This window comes from Sturnus vulgaris, chromosome 1 (assembly GCF_052056855.1).
Source record: "Sturnus vulgaris isolate bStuVul1 chromosome 1, bStuVul1.hap1, whole genome shotgun sequence".
Lineage (NCBI taxonomy): Eukaryota > Metazoa > Chordata > Aves > Passeriformes > Sturnidae > Sturnus > Sturnus vulgaris.
Window position 1 is genome coordinate 138,154,967 of NC_142243.1, and position 18,273 is coordinate 138,173,239.

Consider the following 18,273-nt stretch of genomic DNA (forward strand, 5'->3'; position numbering starts at 1 on the left):
TTTGTGTTACTGGTTCGTTTGGAATGGACAAAATTGGGAGGCAAGCTGTCAAAATATGCCATGAAGAGAAGGGCTTTGCCATAGCAATGCAACAGAATGAGAAGAAAAACACTTTTGTCTACATATCCTATAAATTCTAGCCTTTCTTTTATCTAGGTCATCTCCATTTTTTTTAACTGTTTTGGTTCCGACATTATTGATACCCCATTTCTCTGGGAAAGTGCATTCCCACGAGATTCTTCTAGATTGTCACCCAGAAAAGACATGTGACAAGTCCTGTAATGTCAGTTTGAGCCCTCTGTGCAGCCAATGCAGTCAGAATTCATCCATGTCCACATGATGCTCTGACTGCTGATTATACAACATTATGATGACAGGGCATAAAAACGTTCTTTTAGAGAGAACAGAGGTTCACAAAAAATTTCATCAGTTGAGATTTCTTCCTAAAGCATCCCTAAAACAGTGTTAGGACATTGTAAAACTAAAGTACTTGCTAACTTTTTTTGTTGTCTACTGAGAAAGGAAAATGGAAAGAAAAATAATGCAATAAAATAAATGAGATGTAAGAATGAGAAGAAGAAATAAGACAGATAGGTAGGAGAAATAAAATCGAGACAAAGGAGAGTGATAATGTATGGGTGCCAAAATGTATTATTCTGTTGAGGACCAGTACAATATTTGAGATCACTAAAACTTGTGCAAAATATGAAGAGCAACTTTCAAGTGAAGAAGAATTGAAAAAAATTAGTGGAATATCCAGTTAAAAAAATCTAAGATAGAAAGGATTCATTTCACGTAACCTTACATGCAAGTGCATGTGCTTGCAATGGAGTATGGAAGTCTGATGTTCCCTTGGTGTAAAGTATTAACTGCTCTGAGAATTCACAGTACCTGTCACATAATCAACTGCCTGACCTGGAAGAGTGCAAGGAAGGGCAGAGTGGACCAGTCAGCCTAAAGGAAAACCAAAGTTTGCCCATTGCAGAAGGATGTGTCCTTACTATGCAAATATTATTGTTATTACATTTAAACTAAATGTAGACTTGTGAAATCTTTGGAGTTCTTCCAAGTATTTAGGGATGCAATATACATGATGTTGCCATAGAATGGTCATATCACCCTCCACATAATACAAGGTGGTGAGTAAATTAAAAAAAAAAACCAAACAGAACAGTTATTCAGATTCTTACTCAACTATTATTTAATTGTATCCCTCAGTTTGCAAAGACATTTTATTACTTGACTTTGTTTGCTTCTCTGCAATGGAAAATTTATGAACAGCCTGTATTCTTTTAGCAAGATTCAATGACAGAGTGTCAAAACTTTCATTTTAATTTTTCATTCCTACCTATTACCAAGCTTTATTTCTCTGGTATAGCTCTATCAGGTGCCAGAAGTGAGCCCAATTCTCATTCTCCTCTCCAAGCAATATGGTGAATAAATAAAGGGATGTTAACCAGGGCTTAGATAGGGCTTAAAATCTTGAAGTCCATGAATTTGCCTGCAGTTATGTGTCAGTCTCCTATTCCTGGCAGAATGGAGTAGTGAGGTTGCAATGAACATTTGTGTCTGGCTGTAGAGTCCAGCCTTGATCAGACCATGGCAGCAGGGAAAATGTGCCACAATCTCTACAGGCACTTGCTGCTTTTTTGTGTGCCTACAGAAATGCAAGCCTCAGTTCCAGCCTCATGAGTGCAGTGCTGCATCAGGAAAATGGTTCTGCTGCTTTTTACACTGCTACAGGAATTTGGCCCTGTTGGAGTCAGTAAGTCAGGATTCTCTCTGAATTCAGAGATATCAGAGTGTAGGAATTGAATTAAAGCCTTTGGATAGAATGAAGTATGTTAAGCCACTCACACATAAGGCAGAGGTGAAAGTTTAAGTTTCAGTATAAGTAAGTAAATAGAATAAGTTTTAAGTACTTTTAGTAAGCAAAAAGTCTTAAATGCCAGTGTAAAAGCGTGAGTTGCTAGTGAAGGTTGAAAAACATAGTCCTAAATACTAGTGTTTCCATGGAGGCTCCAAGAACATAGTTTTAGACATAATAAAGCTATAGTAAAAATATTGCTTACATTTTTCAAATAGAGCAAGATAGACCATATGTGTAGTTTATACGTTTCCTAGCTTGCTGAAATACTAAAATTCTAATAGGTTAGGAGAGTTTGTGTCTTAACTTGTTGGGAAGTTTCTATATAAGAACATGCATTAAAGAGAGCCATTGCTTTTTGCCATTACTTTTGCCTTGTTTCTGCTTCTATTTGAAACTTTATACCAAAACTTAGCAACTTTACCATCTGTGACTTTTAAGACTGATGTGCTTCTGCAATAAAGAACTTTGTAACAACTCTTAGCTACTTGGCTCATTGAAGAAAACAACTCGACAAGTGCTCAGAGGGCTCCACAGGCCCTAGTGTTGTAGATTGTGTGAAAATAGAGTGTGACCTGAGCTAAGTGAGACTGGTCTTCATGCCACATCCTTTACTTGCACCAAAGGAACCCCTGGTGAGTTCACAAGCATGCTTCTGCGCTTTTTTTTTTTTTTTTTTTTTTTTTTTTTTCCCACATCAGGATGTTATTTTCTGGATCTTCCTAGTCCTTTCCTTGTTGCTGCAAGTCAGAGTTTCTTAAAGAGCTTATTTAAGATGGGAGATTGCTGCTGTATCTTAGGACTAATTATTTCACCACCAGCTTTAGAAAAAATAAATAAAATGTTGATTTAAAAATAGTGATGCTTTGTTTTCATGCTTGCATTTTTCCTTTGCTCTAAGGGTTTGGAAAATATATCAGCAGAGATGGGTCACAATGTATACTTAGGCCTTACCCACTGCCAGTCAAGCTTTGCTAATCTAGGATACCTGTCCTGGAAGAGGATGCACATGTACTGAACATGTAAAGAGAAAAACTATTTATAAATAACAGATGTATGGTATTTACTCTCTTCCCAGAAGCTTTTGAGGATGCAGTGTTACCAGGGTATCAGTCCTGCCTTTCCTTAGGACCAGTGGTGGAAACTCCAGAGATTTCTTAGTACCTGAATTCCCCTCCATATGGTCATGCATGTTTCCCTTTTGGCTGATTCCTGCTTGCTCTTTCTGAGATGGGTGTTCTGCAGAGCTGGAGGTAAGGGTACAGATGCCACTTCCATTTGACAAAGTGGGGAGTTGAGGTGAAGTAATGAGCACTGGGAATGAAATACACCTCTGAGGAAGGGATCAGCTTGGATTACACTGTAGGTTCTTCCTCTCTGTCCATTGAGTGGACAGGCTCAAGGGTGGGTATGCTGTGATGCCATTCAGCTGTGGGTGGTTTCCATGACATGAAGCTTTAGAGGATGCTCTAATGAGCTGATGGTGTTTTGGGAAGCTGTGGGTCAAATATGATGCCATGAACATGAGAAGAGAGGAGGTTAAAGAACAGGAAATATAAGTGTTGTGAAAATGGCTGTACAGAGATGATGAGAGCTTCTCAGTACCAGTGCTTTAGTATTAAAGAGACCTGTCACAACCCAGCTTTGTTACAAATATGGCTTCTTGGGGAGTGAGGAGGGATATGGTCTTCCAAGGAAAGCTCGGGACCTGTGTGCCCATGTACCACATTGCCAACTTCTATCTCTGCATCCTGGACTCACAGTTCAATTTGTCTTAATTAGACAGATCACACATTCCATGTCAATGGATCCATATTTAATGTCATGGATTTATGGCAAAACCTTAAAATGGTCGTATCAGCCCTTAGGCTTCAGTCAGAGAAAAGACAGTGGGTTTTGTAATTGTGGGTGTCACTTTCCAGAACTGCTCTGTGTCCCAGTTAGCTGCCTACACCTTGAGTGGCTGGTGGCTTCTGTTTTGTCTTGTTTTTTCTGCTTGTATTTGATGGTGAATATGACCCCGGAAGATGAACAGCAGTGGAAGATGTTATAGATGTGCAGAGCAGAGAGGTTTGGCACGGTAACCCTCCTGTGTTCTGACTGGTTTGTTACTGTTTTTTCAGTTCATTATTGATTTTCCACTCACAGATGGAGGTGTTAGCAACTCTCTGGTAAAGATGGAGTTCAAGGCATTTACTCTGTGAACAAAACCAACCTCAAATCCATGAGTTTAAAGATTAATACTGAATTAACATTTTGGATGCTGAAATTAAACTCTTCGTTCAATGCAAAAAAAAAAAAATATTACTTAGCTGTGGTTCTGAGCACTAACTAGCATTTATTTCAATAGGTGTTTCTGACTGTTCAGTGCTTTTGAACACAGGATGTTCCTCTAAATGGGAATAGTGCAATTCATGGCCTGAAATAGTAATTCCATTCTATCCCTCAGCATCTGATTGCATTGCCTTTCAAAGCAGAGAAAACTGCTGAAGAGAAAGATTTGTGCTGCAGAGAACAGAACAGGGAGACAACTTGTACTTTTTCAGTGGTCTGAATCTAAATGTTCCTCCTGATGAACAGGAAACATGTCAAAGTAAATAATGAGAAAGAAATATAGTACTTCACTTTTTATCTACTGAATTTGGGAAATACCAACTGAGCTGATACACTTGATAAAGCTTTGCCTTCCAAAGCAGTGTAGGTACATATGTACACTCATTTTCCAGAAAGGTTGATGCTAAAACTGTTGCTAAGATAAAATTAACTGTAGCATCCATGCCATGAATATCACAGCATGTAGTTTTTTCTCTTATTTGCTTACTTGTGCTTGTTAGCCTTTAAAATGCTCTCCAGTTTCCTTGCACATAAGTTCTTGAAGCTGGAAGATCTGGAATTGAGCACAGTGGATTTGCTGCATGTGTCAAAGAAAGGTGTTCACCCACTTGGTGGAGATATGGAGGAGGACTAGGGACAAACATGGAGAAGTAAAGCTGTAGAGTTTCAGCTGCAAGGATTCTGACCAGTGATGCAGTATGTTCCTAAATGGGAAGCTGAGTTTAGGCACTGCCTAAATTACTAGAGATGTCATATGATTGCTATATCAGTTTTCTGGTGTATCTGCATTCATCAGTAGATTTTACAGAGAATGGACATTCTTCTGCTCCACATTTCTAGACATTAATTTCTGCCCAACTGTATTCTCTCATTTATGGGCATGTGCCTTGGTGCTCGTAACTCTCTGTACCTTTTATATTACGAAGGAACAAGAGAAATTGCAGTGAACTTTTCTGCTAGAGAGGATACCATGCAATGTAGGGTTGGGTGTGCAAGCAGTACCTTACATAAAGCTTCTTAGAAATACCAAACTGAAAATATTGCAGCATGAGTGGTCTAATCTTTTATTCTTTTAAATTTTTTTTTATAGCTAGTTCTTTTTTGGGTACCTTTTCTTTTTAGTACCTTTATGTAATACAAAGAAGGATGTTAGCTAACCATTTAATTTAGGAAATGAGCCTTTCTAATGATACGCTTCTGTTTCATAAATATCAAGATGAAGAAATTTGATCTGACAGTTTACGAGGTGGAAGTTTACAAAGAAGAGTAATGGTCAGGGCCTGTGCCAGTTATAAGGCTGTCCATGTATTCACCTTGAAAGGACAGGAAGAAAGACACCATTGCAGAAAAACAAAACTGCATTAGTAATGTTTTATAATAGCATGGATGTTAACACCATGGGCTACATAATGTGATTTGCTTTGTTTGGAAGGTGATCTTAATGATCTGATCATTGCTGTTTTGGTAAATGCAAATGGTGAACCTAAGGTCATTGCTGATATCAGTTCCTGAATTTGCATTCAACCTTTTAAAAGTGCTGAAATACAATATATGTCCCTTAGATGCCACTAGAACAAAAATTTAGACTAAGAGTCAGCACGTTCCCAGCTAAACCTTTTAGTTCAAGATGCAACTAAGAGGCCAAGATTATTAAAATAATCACAGTTACGATTTTACTGGATATTTTATTCTTATGGCCTTTGGAACATTAATTTTATTACAGGAGCCAGGAATCAAATAGAAACCTAAATGCCTTTTTAATTTTTTTATGAGGCTTTGTTTTAAAAGACACTTGCCATAAGGATGGCTCACTCTTACACAATGTTAAATGTAACAGGTTTAGGTGTTGTCAATGATACATCATCTTATGGGGAAAATAACTAAGTTAGTTCTTACTTTTATATTCCCTCTTCCTGTAAATGACAGCTAAATGGGAATAAATTGCTTATCTGTTTCCAATTGTTACTTTTAGCCACCTGCTTTCAGAGATGCTTGCTAACAGCCCTGGTGTTGCTTTACTTCCCTGCCATATTTGTAGTTAATGTCAATGCAAGAAGTTGTTTATATCTCAAACTGTTTTTCTTCTGGGAAATTAGGGATGTATTCCTCCTTTCACAGATCACCTTCAGTGTTTTTATCCTTCCTATAATCAGAAAAAGAGTCATATTGCAGTTCCTCAATTTCCAACAGGATTAATACTGTTTTGTTGTCTATAACTTTACAATGTGATTCATGGGGTTTATTAAGCAGAAACCTTTTGCAAAGTTTCTTTAAAACTGCAGTTTCACAAGCCTGTTATCCCTGATAAAATTTTGTGGTTTGCTATATTCTCACATTTCATGTGTCAGGATAGCTCTAAGAACTAGCTAGTGCACTCAACAACTGCTGGTGAAAATGAAGAGCATGAGAAATAAAATGTGACTTGAAGAAAAGCTGGAGAATTCCAATTTATTTGATTGCCCTGGATGAGTCACTGAAGTAGAAGTGAGATGGCTTGTGATGAGGGAAGGTAACTGGCTCCAAGGGTTTTCATTTCAATCTGTCCCTGGTATATTTGGTAGGAGGTACAGGAGATGGGATAAGAGGTAGGGAAAAGCAGAAGCTTTCCTTCTCCACCGAGTATCTAGGGCTAAAAAACCCAAATACTTGATGTGGTTCCTTGGTGACCCTAACAGTTTTGATGGAGTTGGCTTCATCAGTGATAAGGTGACCTCTTTGGTGGTCTCAAGTCAAAGGATAAAGGCAATAGAAACTTGCACCTGGAGAAGGAAATGTTCAACCTTCTCTTTTATTAATTTCAGAGCTGAATTGCATTTTAAATCATGGCACTGATTAAGCAGTCTCCTGAGTGAAGCAGTTGTGAAGGCACTGACAACTCTGGAGTGACAAGAGATAAACTCTCATGATGACAGGCCCTGACCTGAGAGAGGCTGACATCAGTGTCATGGCAAGTGGCTGCTGAGAAAGCCACTTAGAAAATGAATTGCTTTAACCAAGCATTCCTGGTACTAGAGGAGCACCATGGAGAAATGATTTTTGAATGCTGCTGTCATTTCTTAATGCAGGTCTTGTTTTGCTGAGATTAGGAATATTAAAAAACAGCTTTTCTTTTTGGTATATGGTATCTGAAAGTACCCACAGTTTCTGAAGCAGTCTTTTTGCTCTAAAACTACTGACAGCATCCTGTCTAAGGTGCTTCCAACTTCATGCTGTGGTATTAAGGCTCTCTCATTTTCTCATAAGCAGGCCAATGGGTAAAACAATTCCAGTTGGTTTAGAAAGACACATGCACATTATAATATTATCAGAGGGGATACCTTTGGCTTTAAAGCCTTTTGTGAGGAAAGAAACAACAGGAACACAAAAAGAAGGCATGGAGCACTCAGAATGGGCCTTTGGGATGGAAAAGCAGTTTGCTAGAGCAAGAGGGAGAGAATTTGAAATTATAAGGCAGGGATGCTTCATGTCTTTTGGCCACACCTTTTGTGATAAAGCCCTGCCTTCCTGAGTGAAAGGCTCTGTCAGGGGGTGATCATTTCAAACTGCTGCTCAAACAAAGGCCTAAGAAACAAAATGGAAGTGATTTCTTATCAGTGCTATGCACAGCTAGTTTTAATAGATTTTGAGCTATTGTCTGTATTCCTGATTGAAATGTGCAGGTTACTGCATCTGCAGTAGTTTCCTGACATTTTTGCTCTTGGAAGCCTTCCAAGGTTTAATTGCTTATATTATTTCTCTACCCATTTTTTCTCCTTAAACAAAAAGGAAAAATGAAAAAAAACCCTCCTGCAGAGAGGAGTCCATGTGAAACTAGTTATTGAAGTGGCTCAGCTCGGTTCTATGAATTTTCTTATCTGCATTTTTATTTTATGTTCCTTTAGTCCTGAAATCATGGAGGTAGTGGAGCAATGTGAATGGAGAAGTATTAGAGAAAAACAAGGAGGTTAGGATGGAGAGATCTTCAGAGCAGTGCCATTTGCTTGATGGAAGCATGAGGAGGAATTAGAGGAGAGCTAAGCATGGGAAGCAGGAGACTTGATGTGGTTTTACAGGGTCATCCAGATGAAAGGCAGCACTTACCATCTGCTGAGCCTGCACATCCTGAATCATGGGCCATTCCTATGGATGTGAAGATACAGAGATGTAAAAAATGACTTAATAGTGTCTTTTTTTGGAAACATTTTGTGTCAAGATGAGGTGAAAAAGGCAATAAAATGCAGGTATATTGTTCTTGCAATTTTGGAGATTGTGACAAAACCTGGAAGCAGCAACTTGAATTTTTAGCTTTGTCACCCCCCAGTGAAACACAATTTTATCAATGACTCTTTCTGAGTAGTGATGAATGACTAAATAATCCATGTGAGTGGTGAACTGAAGCACTCATGAATAAACAAGAATGTCAACTGTAAGAAGGTAGTGATAAAGTGCTTCCTGTCAGAAGCCTTAAGATGCAAATAGAGGAATGAGTCTCAAAGAACATTCAATCTAGCTCCACTAATGACTAGTGAACAAAATGAGAGGAGAAAGGCAAATGTTCTTTGGACCAACATGGCTATCTATAAATCTAGCCTTAAATACCTACTGCCAGTAGAAAGTTTAAAATCTTAATATTTAGCTGATGAGCTCATTCACAGTAAAGAGCTTTATCTTAAAGCTTTGAAAATGCCTTCCCTGAAAACCTTGGAAATGTTCTTTGTGGAAGAAGCAGCCCCTCAGGCATATGAGAGGTTGTGTGATACATATTGAATATATGCATTCAAAAGTATATCTTGGCATAAAATTGATTTGTCATCTCATTCCCTGCAATCATTCCAGAAGACATTGAATTTGCTTTGTAATGACTTGAAGATCTCAATTATACATTTAATTGCTTCATGGAAGGCAGTTTGGCAGAAAGGTACAGTGAATGTATGGATACTTTAAAATGCAAAGACATTTGGGGTAAAAAGAAGGAAGTAAAGAAAGAAATATCAGATGGCACTGGGAACTGTTTGGGAATTCTGCTTTTGGGATTTTGGTTAAGCATTTTCCTAAGTATTGTAACTATAGAAGTTGATTAAGAAGTTCTCAAGCTCTTTTTTTCCCCTAATTAATCTCTGCTAGAGCTGCATTTTACAGAAATATGTACCAGTGCTGTAGCAGATTTAGGAAATCAGAGCTACAGTGAAGGGAACCAACAGAAGCAGTGATTTGCTGCAGTACAATATTCTCTTACAGCCCTGCTGCATTTTTCCAGTCATTAAAATTCTGCTGCTGCTGTTTGAGTGGGGGGAATCCTGAAACGGCTGAACAAAATGCAGTGAACATTTCTTTGTTTCTAAAATATACTAAATATAATTCTGGGAGGAAAAAGTGTTCTTGTGAAAGCAAGTTTAGCAGATGCCAGGTTCAGCTGGCAGCTGTCCTTATCACGCAAAATTTATTGGTAAAATAAACTGCTTTTTGTTTGCTGTAGGAAGCATTGTGCAGGTAGGGCAGGTTTGTGTTTTGCCAGCTTGCTGTGCTCAAGAGTCAGCCTTGATTTTATAACAGTCCAGCTCATCAAAATGCTTGTAGTTTGCTGATGCTGATGATCAAGCAAGAGTTTTAGCTCTTGGCATTCTCCTCAGTGCAAGGTTTTCCTTTGCTGAGTATGGCAGTGGTGCTTTTTGTCTCCATGTGCTTGTGCATCTCTCACCTTTGCTCCCAGGACTAGATCCAGATGTAGTTCTGTGCTTAAAAATGTGCAGACCTTGGTCTTGTGGACATTTTCAATAGCTGCTTTCTGGACGAGCAGAAACATGATTTCACTAATTCAGTGAATTCTCTTTTCATGTGCTTTGGGCGTATTTTGAATGGGCTCCTTTTCATCTGTTACACCCTTTTTACAGAAAAAGTCTTCTTTTGCTTTCCTTCTCTGAAAGTTCACTTCACTTGTATATGAATCAAATGAGAATTACCAGATCGTTTTTCTTCATGGTGGCCCATGTTTGAATGGATAAAAAGGGAGAGTCATGGTTGTGAATATAAAAAAAAAAAATCTATTTTTGTGGATTGTAGAGATTATTTTATGGTTCCTGAGTCAGTATCATTGTCTCTTTTGTTTTTTCTTGCTGAGACAACTGGAAAATAAATTAGGTCTGTTGACTTTTCCTAATCTGCTTCCAATCACAGATAGCTTTAAATCCTTTTGATGGGGCCATTTTCCCTTAGAAAAGTACACTGATCCAAGTAGGACTGTGCTGTGTTTCCAGGTTAAAAAAAGCATATGCTTTTGGATTGTTTGGCTTTCTAATTCCAATTAAGCTCCATGTTGTAAATTGCTACTATGTTACCTATTTACTATTTAGCATAAGCAGAATCAAAAGGGTGCCATCAAAATAAATTGTCTTTTTGCTTCCTCATAACAGTATCTTGAAATGATCTGTGATTAATCTGTTCCTTCTCTGCTCTGCCTGTCCTTCCACTTCCCTCCCACACTCCCTTTTTCTTCAAAGTTCCATTGCTCTTTTTTATTTTAAAGTGTACGCGTATACGGATGTATTATGGGATGGAGATTTTGGTTCCTGAAGAGGTTTTTTTTTTTCTTTTCACATCTTGCAATTGATTTTCACAGAGTGGGATTTAAAATGTCACTGGCCCTATCAGCTTTTCACTAAGTTATATAACTTCTTGATTTCTCAGCACTCTGTAAAGATGAAATGCAGTAGCTGCAGCACAGATGAAGATATCAGTTCTCATACATAACATACTGTATCTACCCTTTCTCCACTTGTTTGTTACAAGTCATTTTATAGAAGGAAATTACTAATTTCTACCATATTAACATCAAAAGCCTTATATTCTCAGAATATATGTACTTTTCTTTTCCCCTGCACTATATACTGCAGAATAAATGTAATGGAAGGTCGAGGGACTCTGCATTTTGTTCACATAAATTATGAGTACAGCAGCGTTCAAAATACATATCTTGTGGGCACCCAATTATCTTTGAAAGCTGTGGGACTGGATCAGCAGGAGGTCCCTGTAATGATCACTACTAAGAAAGACGCTGGGCTGGATTTCTGTCTGACTTTAGCTATCTCCAGATGAATCTTTGTGGTTGCTTTAAAATATTTTTATGAAAATACAAACCTATCATAAATCTTACCTATCATTAATATTACAGCCAGATCAAGTCTGTTAATTCTGGAGTTATTTTACAAAAACCATACATTTTTCTAGAGGGAATTAGTATTTTAGACAAAATTTGGGAAGCATAAGAATTTCCCAATCCAAATTGACTACTTCTGAGTTTTAACTTTGTTGGAAAGTTGGGGGTTTTGTGCCTAAACTATTCTGAAAGTGGAAGTCTTGACTTCATGAAACACTGGATGTCTTTACTGAAGCAGCTAGGCTTGAGTATTTATGCTCCCAGGGTTTCCAGGAGAGGATCCTGCCTGGTTCATGCAGCTGGAGCAGAGCCATCCATCCAGTAGAGCAGGCAGGAGCAGGATATGCTCAGTGAGGGCAGGTACCAAACAGTGCTTCCATCCTGTATGGATGGGCAGGAGAGTGAGCAATTCTACTGCCTTTCTCCTTTTCTATTCCTTTGAATTTTGTGTGAAGATTTGCACAGGTTTTAATAGATATGTTCTACCACTAATGTGGTAAGGAGTTGCCCCCAAATTTACTGGGATCTGAACTAACTCCATATATAAACAGAGCGCTATTGAACAGCATTAAGGGAATGGATTCCAATCTCTTATTTTTATTTTCTGTTGTTTTATATTCCTAAGTTTTTCCTATTTCTCACATTTTTCTCATGTGAAGTGAAAGAGGTTTTACCTTTCTGTGCCTAAGAGCAATTAGCAAGGCTTAGCCATAATATTTTGATTTTCTAATAGTTCCTTTTCATAGAAGATTAACCAAGGAAAAAAACCACATATTGTGAGATGAGTTAAATACATGTTGAAATACTGCCAATACTTCCTGCAAAGGAAAAGTGATTTACTGTTTCTCATTTAGCATTTAGACAAAAAGCATCTGATTTATCTAACAGGACTTCTAAAATCTTGACAGTTTTATTGCATGCATCTAAATGCAGCTTCCATGTTTTAGCTTATATGCTGTTTCCTTACAAATTCTGATCAGGTGGTTAACACTACTGTCTTGGAGCTGAGCTCTAGAAGCTAAATACACAAATGTTTCCAAACTCACTTGCCTCATTTAACATGCTGTGGCCTCATTTGTCTTCTGGACTCTGGTTTTGATCCTTTGAAACTGTTTAAATATCTCCTTGGCTTCTTCTTTTCAGACTGTCAGGCACTAAGTCCTCATCTCCTGTATTTATTTCTCTGTTCATCAATCCATTGAGGTTTGTTTGATCATGGGGATCTTAACCTGGCAATGTCAGCCAGGCACCAGCCTTGAGGTGCTCTTTATTCTGGACTAGGGAAAAAAAAAAAGCTTCACTGTGCTTTGATAAACCTCAGTATAGTGCTTTTTGATTGGATTCTTCTTTCATTAATGCCATTTATTGTACCTATAGATTGCCAGTGTCTGGCAGTGGGCGTAGCTGCAGTGCTTATTCTAGTCTCTGGATTTATTGATTAAAGAAGTATAATAAAAAACCACTGCAGGGCACCTGTGTTATGTAATGTCCTGTTTCTATGCTTGTCCAACTCTATTTTGTATCATTGTGAGCAGAAAAAAAATGGGAAAAGATTGTTGCTTGTCACAGGCATAAATCTAAGTGGTGGTTCAAGGGAAAGGTCATCCACGTCTGCTGGAGAGGACATGTCTTTAGTTTGGCATGAAACTGAATTATGGCTTTAGACTGCCTTCTTGAATCTCAGTATGTGCTGGCTGTGAGTCCCATCTGCAAAGGGATAAAGTGGTGGTGAGCCCTTCCCAGTGCACACGAGCTGCAGCCTGGGCAGCAGCTATTGCTGCCTCTACAGAAGCAGAGGTGGCTGCCTGGGAGTGCTGCTTGTCTTCCCCTTCCTTCCTCTTCTTCCTTTCTTTCCCCCAGTGTCTCCCCCATCTGCAGCTGAAAGGTTAAGAAGATCTCCAATCTGTGGATAAAGCTTGGTCATCTCATTTTAACCTGTTGCAATGTCACTGCAGGCTTTGTGAGAACTGCCCCTCTAGGAGCATGTTCCTTCCTGCTCCATCCACCAAGACTGTAGCTGTAACTGTTCCTAAATGTCAAGCAGCTCCTGTGTAAATCTCTGGGAAGGAAAGAATAAAGCACTTGTGCTCATTGCAGTGTGCAAGCCCAGGGGCTGTGGTCCCAAAAATCCTCCCCACGCTCCTGACAGAGAGTGCTGTTACTGAAGACACAGCAGCTCAAACACTGCTGACCCAAGGGAGTTCATTGAAGCACAGGAACACAGAGGCAAGATGTGTCCTAAAAAAAAGGAAGGGAAAAGCTGAGAGGGGTAGTTTTTCTTTGGTGTTACACTGAAATGTTTTGCTTTCCAAGATTGGTGCCTTAAGTCAAGAATCTGAACAGGGTTGTATCATCCTGGGCACTTTCTTGCCTCTCAGGCATCAACTACTTCATGTTTATTAATGCAATTTCTTACAAGGCTTCTAAATGCAGCATAATCAGTGTTTCAATGTTTAAGAGCTTTTGTGGTGTAGTGGGTTGCATCCACAGAAGGATGCAAGCTGTCTGCTCTTGAACTTTAGCACGTGCATTTTCTACTGAGCCAAATGGTCTTTGGCAAGCTGTGATCTGCCTCTACAGCTGGTTCAAGAAATGTAATTCTGCCAGAGTAGGATGCTGAGAAGAGCCCAGGTACCTTAACCTCCTGCAAGTCAGAGCTTTCTTTTTACCATTGACGTTAGAATTGAAAGCTGGAAATTTATGTTGCACATGTTAAAAAGCTTGGGTGGTATCCCTTGATTAGCCGTGGGGTGCACTAATGGTCACCTCCTTCCCGGGATGGAGACAGCTGAACCACCTTGCTGGTGGCCTCAGCATCAGGCAGGGACCTAAGGATGCCATGGACTCAGTACCCCTGTCAGGAAGCTGGGAGAGACTCACGAAGGCACAACTGGTTTATTAAAGACTTAGCAGTAACACACTTACATCGTGCTGCTCTCTATTGTAATTTAATTGACTGGAAACATTTGTCAGAAGAAAGTTCAGTTTCTGCAAAAATGCTGACAAACTTCATTACTGCAGTACATTATGTCAAGTTGGGTTTATTAAACACACAAATTCAAAATGAAGCCTTCTATCTGTAGATAACAAAAAGAACTGTATAACTTATAAAATACAAGAGTACCTTCCTTTCTTAGGCTATATCCTTTCCCAATGTATCCTTTCCTAAACTATTACTATATGGAATAGAAACAAGGTATAGATTTCTTTTCAGGAAAGTCTGAAAAATGTCTTTTGGTGTGCTTAAATATTTTTTTAAAGTAGATTTTTGAAAATATACACCTTCTAAAGAATCTTACATATTTATATAAATCTGAATTATGTAAGTACTGGAGGACATATTTATTTTTTCTGTGATGGCTGTAAGTGGAATGTCTACCCTGCCTGCTTGAAGATGAGGTGAGACAGACACCTGTGCCACCCCCAGCAGCCACAGCCCTGGCACAGTGCACAGACACAGCCCCAGCTGGAGATCTGGTGATGACAATGTTTTCTGCAGTCTAGAAGTGCCTTCTTTTCAGTAAATGGGGAAAATCCAAATGAATCATGGCTAGCTATATCTTCAGTGGCTTCTGGCAGCCAGTGATATGCTTCGATCATTGCACATGCAAAGCAAGCACATGTTTATGCCTGCTTGAGCCACTTCATTCTCTCCTGGGCACGCTCATGCCCTGGTTCCCACTCCTGCAGCTTCTGTGCCTCCTGTGGCTCCTGCTGCCTGGTGCAGCAGAGCTTCCCCTGCTGCACAGACCCTTCTGCAGCCAAGGGCTGTATCACCATCATTGTGGGCTGTGCCTGGAGGGTGAAGGCATTAAAAAATGTCTTTACAACCTTTATACGCTTGTGAACACAAAGTAAAAAGTTGTTGAAAATGTTCCTCCTACTTCCACAAAACCGAGAAACAAAATAGTTGTGTGGGTTTCCCATTTGTTTTTAAATAAGTAAGCAGTATTTCACAACCTATCTGTTCTGAACTATGTTTCTCCTTTATATATAGATTCTCAGTACAACCTGTTATTAGTCAGCTTATCAAGGGACATTTCTTACTTCTTAGGCTGACAAGAAATGAAAACATATGCCCAAGATAGCATTTTCTCAGTAGGTGCCATTAACAGACTTCCCATTTTCTATTTGCATCTAGTGGGCCCTTACCAGGGCTCTGGATCTCTATCTACTGTGCAGCTGCAGTGCTGAATGAACAGAGCATGGGCTGGCATCCCCACTCAGCCCCCTGGGCCATTCTGGGAGCTCTGCTGGAAAAGTTTGGCCAAGTTAAAGACCCTGGGTGAAAAGAGAAAACTGGCTGGAGTTAATCAGAGCTCAAATGCTTAGAGCAGGAGGGTCTCCTGACAGAAGAGTAGGAGGATCATTTTGTCATAAGTATAAAATATTCCTGTATCTTTGAAGATCTTCCCATCTAGTATAGGCTAACCTGATTTATGAATAACAAATGCCCAAAGAACAAGATAAGAATTTTTAAAACCTGTGCGGCCAGTACCTGGCAAAACTCCCTCAAGAAAACAGAGCTAAAATTAACATGTTTTCAGTGGAGGATATGGTGTATAGATCAAATATTCAAAAAAGCCAGCCAATATAAAGCTCATTTTATCCTGTCTATATGTTTTCTGCACATTTCACTAAAATGCTAAAAGGCTACTTATTATTCAAAATACTTGAATTATGCATAAGTTGGAAGGCAAAAATTCAATTCTGCTTTGGCAATGATGAGGAAAGATTTCTCATTTTGCCTAGTCTCTAACTTGCCTTTGACAAGTTAGGTGTCTCCGCAGAGATCTACCTGATAAAATTATATCCTGCAGAACGCTCTGAGAATCAGTTTATGTTCCTGGCAAGGAGAAATTCTAGCTGTTTTAGCCTCCCTATAGAGACTTTGCCCAAAAGGCACTTTAACCTCAGTACAAGGGTAAATCTTGTGGCTCAAGGAAGATGATGTTCCATTTGGAGAGGATCATGAGGAGAGATTGGATGATTTCTTGTGAGATTGTGCTACTGCTGCCCTGGACTGGCTCCCCTCCTCAGCCCTGTGGTTTGTTGGCAGCTCGCAGAGCATGGTCTTTACATTCTGCAGCATGTCTTATTGCTCTCACTGAGGACTCTGGCTTGCTGCACCTCTGGCCCCAGGGCTGGCGTTCCAGCTGCCAAGCAGCCCCTGGTAACAAGGCAGGGGCTGTCAGGAGGCAGTGCAGGATGCCCGGCTGCAGGGGGAAGGCCAGACCTAAAGGTCCTCACTTGCCTGGGGGCACTGCAGCCTCAGGGCTCTTGTGTCTGCCTGGGCTCAGATGTTGCTGGCTGGATCTCCATCACTGATGGTTTGTTATCAATTCCCCTTTCACAAAATGCCTTTATACATCACTAAATTTTCAGTGATGAAATCAGAATGTCTTATCCCATTTCTATCTTATGGAATAGAGGTCATAATGATGTATAAATTAGTTCCGTATTTCAAAAGAAGTCTTAAAGTTTTTTCAAGCTATATGATCTACTGGGCAAGGCAGAAGAATATGCAGATTTACGTTTCCATATCTTATGACAAGCATATCCACAGCATGTTATTTGAACCTGGGCTGTGGTTGCCTGCTGTGCCGATGATTATTCGTTGAGATGGTAGAACTAGAACACACAAATCTGTGGTACTGTAAGAGCAGTGTAACTTTCAACCTGCTCTGCCATCTCTTTGAGAAGTTAAAAAGCCCTTTTGCTTCCAAATTTGACTACATAAATGTATGCATATTATGATCGCATATAGCACAGAAATCTCGGGAACATTAAGTGCCTGGGGATATTGCAGCTGACTTGTAAACAACTCAGAAAACAGCCAAGCAAAGGGTTGGAATCAGAAATATAAATGCAATTGCCTAAAGTCCGTGGATTAAACAGCTTTGTTGATGTATAAACTACTTGCAGCTAGCACAGAAAATAATTGATACTATGACAAGCCTAATTACATGGAAAAATATTGTGAGTTTGTATGGCTTCACTGTAAGCAAGGTATTCTGTATGTCTAAGAGTATACCTTATATCTCCCAGACCACTGGATACAATGGCCCTTGAAAACTCTCAACTCAGTGTATGGGAGAGAAGATGGTAATGTAGAATGTGATCCTTCACAATACAGGATGTGTGACAATCTCACAGTCATTTTCAGGGGAGTAGGATCTGGGTGCTGGTTGCATAGCCTATAATAAAGCAACTTTCAAGAACTTCTAATCAGGTGAAGTAATGACTTTCCTTAGAGATAAAACCTTAAAATAGTCTGGATAGTTTGAATCTATCCTTATAAATAAAGCTGCAATAGATATATTCCTGCAACATTATTGAGACAAATAAGAATGAAATAGAAATCATTATCACTTTTCAACCATTATGCAAAATTTTTCTTTGCTGAATATGATAGAGCTGGAAATTTCAAGACCCATGAAAATTGTACTGAAGTAGATTTGCATAATGCACTGGAAGAGCTTTTGTGAAAATGGAACTAGTGGGAGTTATTTAAATAACAGTATAGCAGCTATTAACAAAATAGTGAGATTCAAAATAGTAATTTACTTTACACATCTCTTCTAAAACATGTCCAGAATCAAGATATCTGTCAGCAAATAGTACAGCATTGCAACCCACCCTCTCAAAATTCTGAAAGAACAGATCAAGAAATTCTCATCCCTGACAAAACACAAACCTTAGTAGCAGAGCATATTATTTCCACCACGTAAAGCAGCTATAAAATATTATACAGCCTTGGAGAAGCCATATGATCGTGAGCTGTTAATCCTTACAAAGGATTAGGCAGGAGAAGAAGAATGAATTGTATATGCTATGACTATTTGAGTTGCATTATGTATTTAGCGTGATCGCTGCCATTTTCCTCTCTTCCATCATCATCATCATCATCATCACCATTCTCCCTACTCCTGCCATGCCT

At 39.2% G+C, this 18,273-nt stretch overlaps 1 protein-coding gene across 18 annotated transcripts in view; it reads left to right on the forward strand.

The window, feature by feature from the left end:
* Positions 1–18,273, forward strand: part of OXR1 (oxidation resistance 1) — a 258,863-nt gene that overhangs the window by 103,018 nt on the left and 137,572 nt on the right. The window lies entirely within an intron of this gene.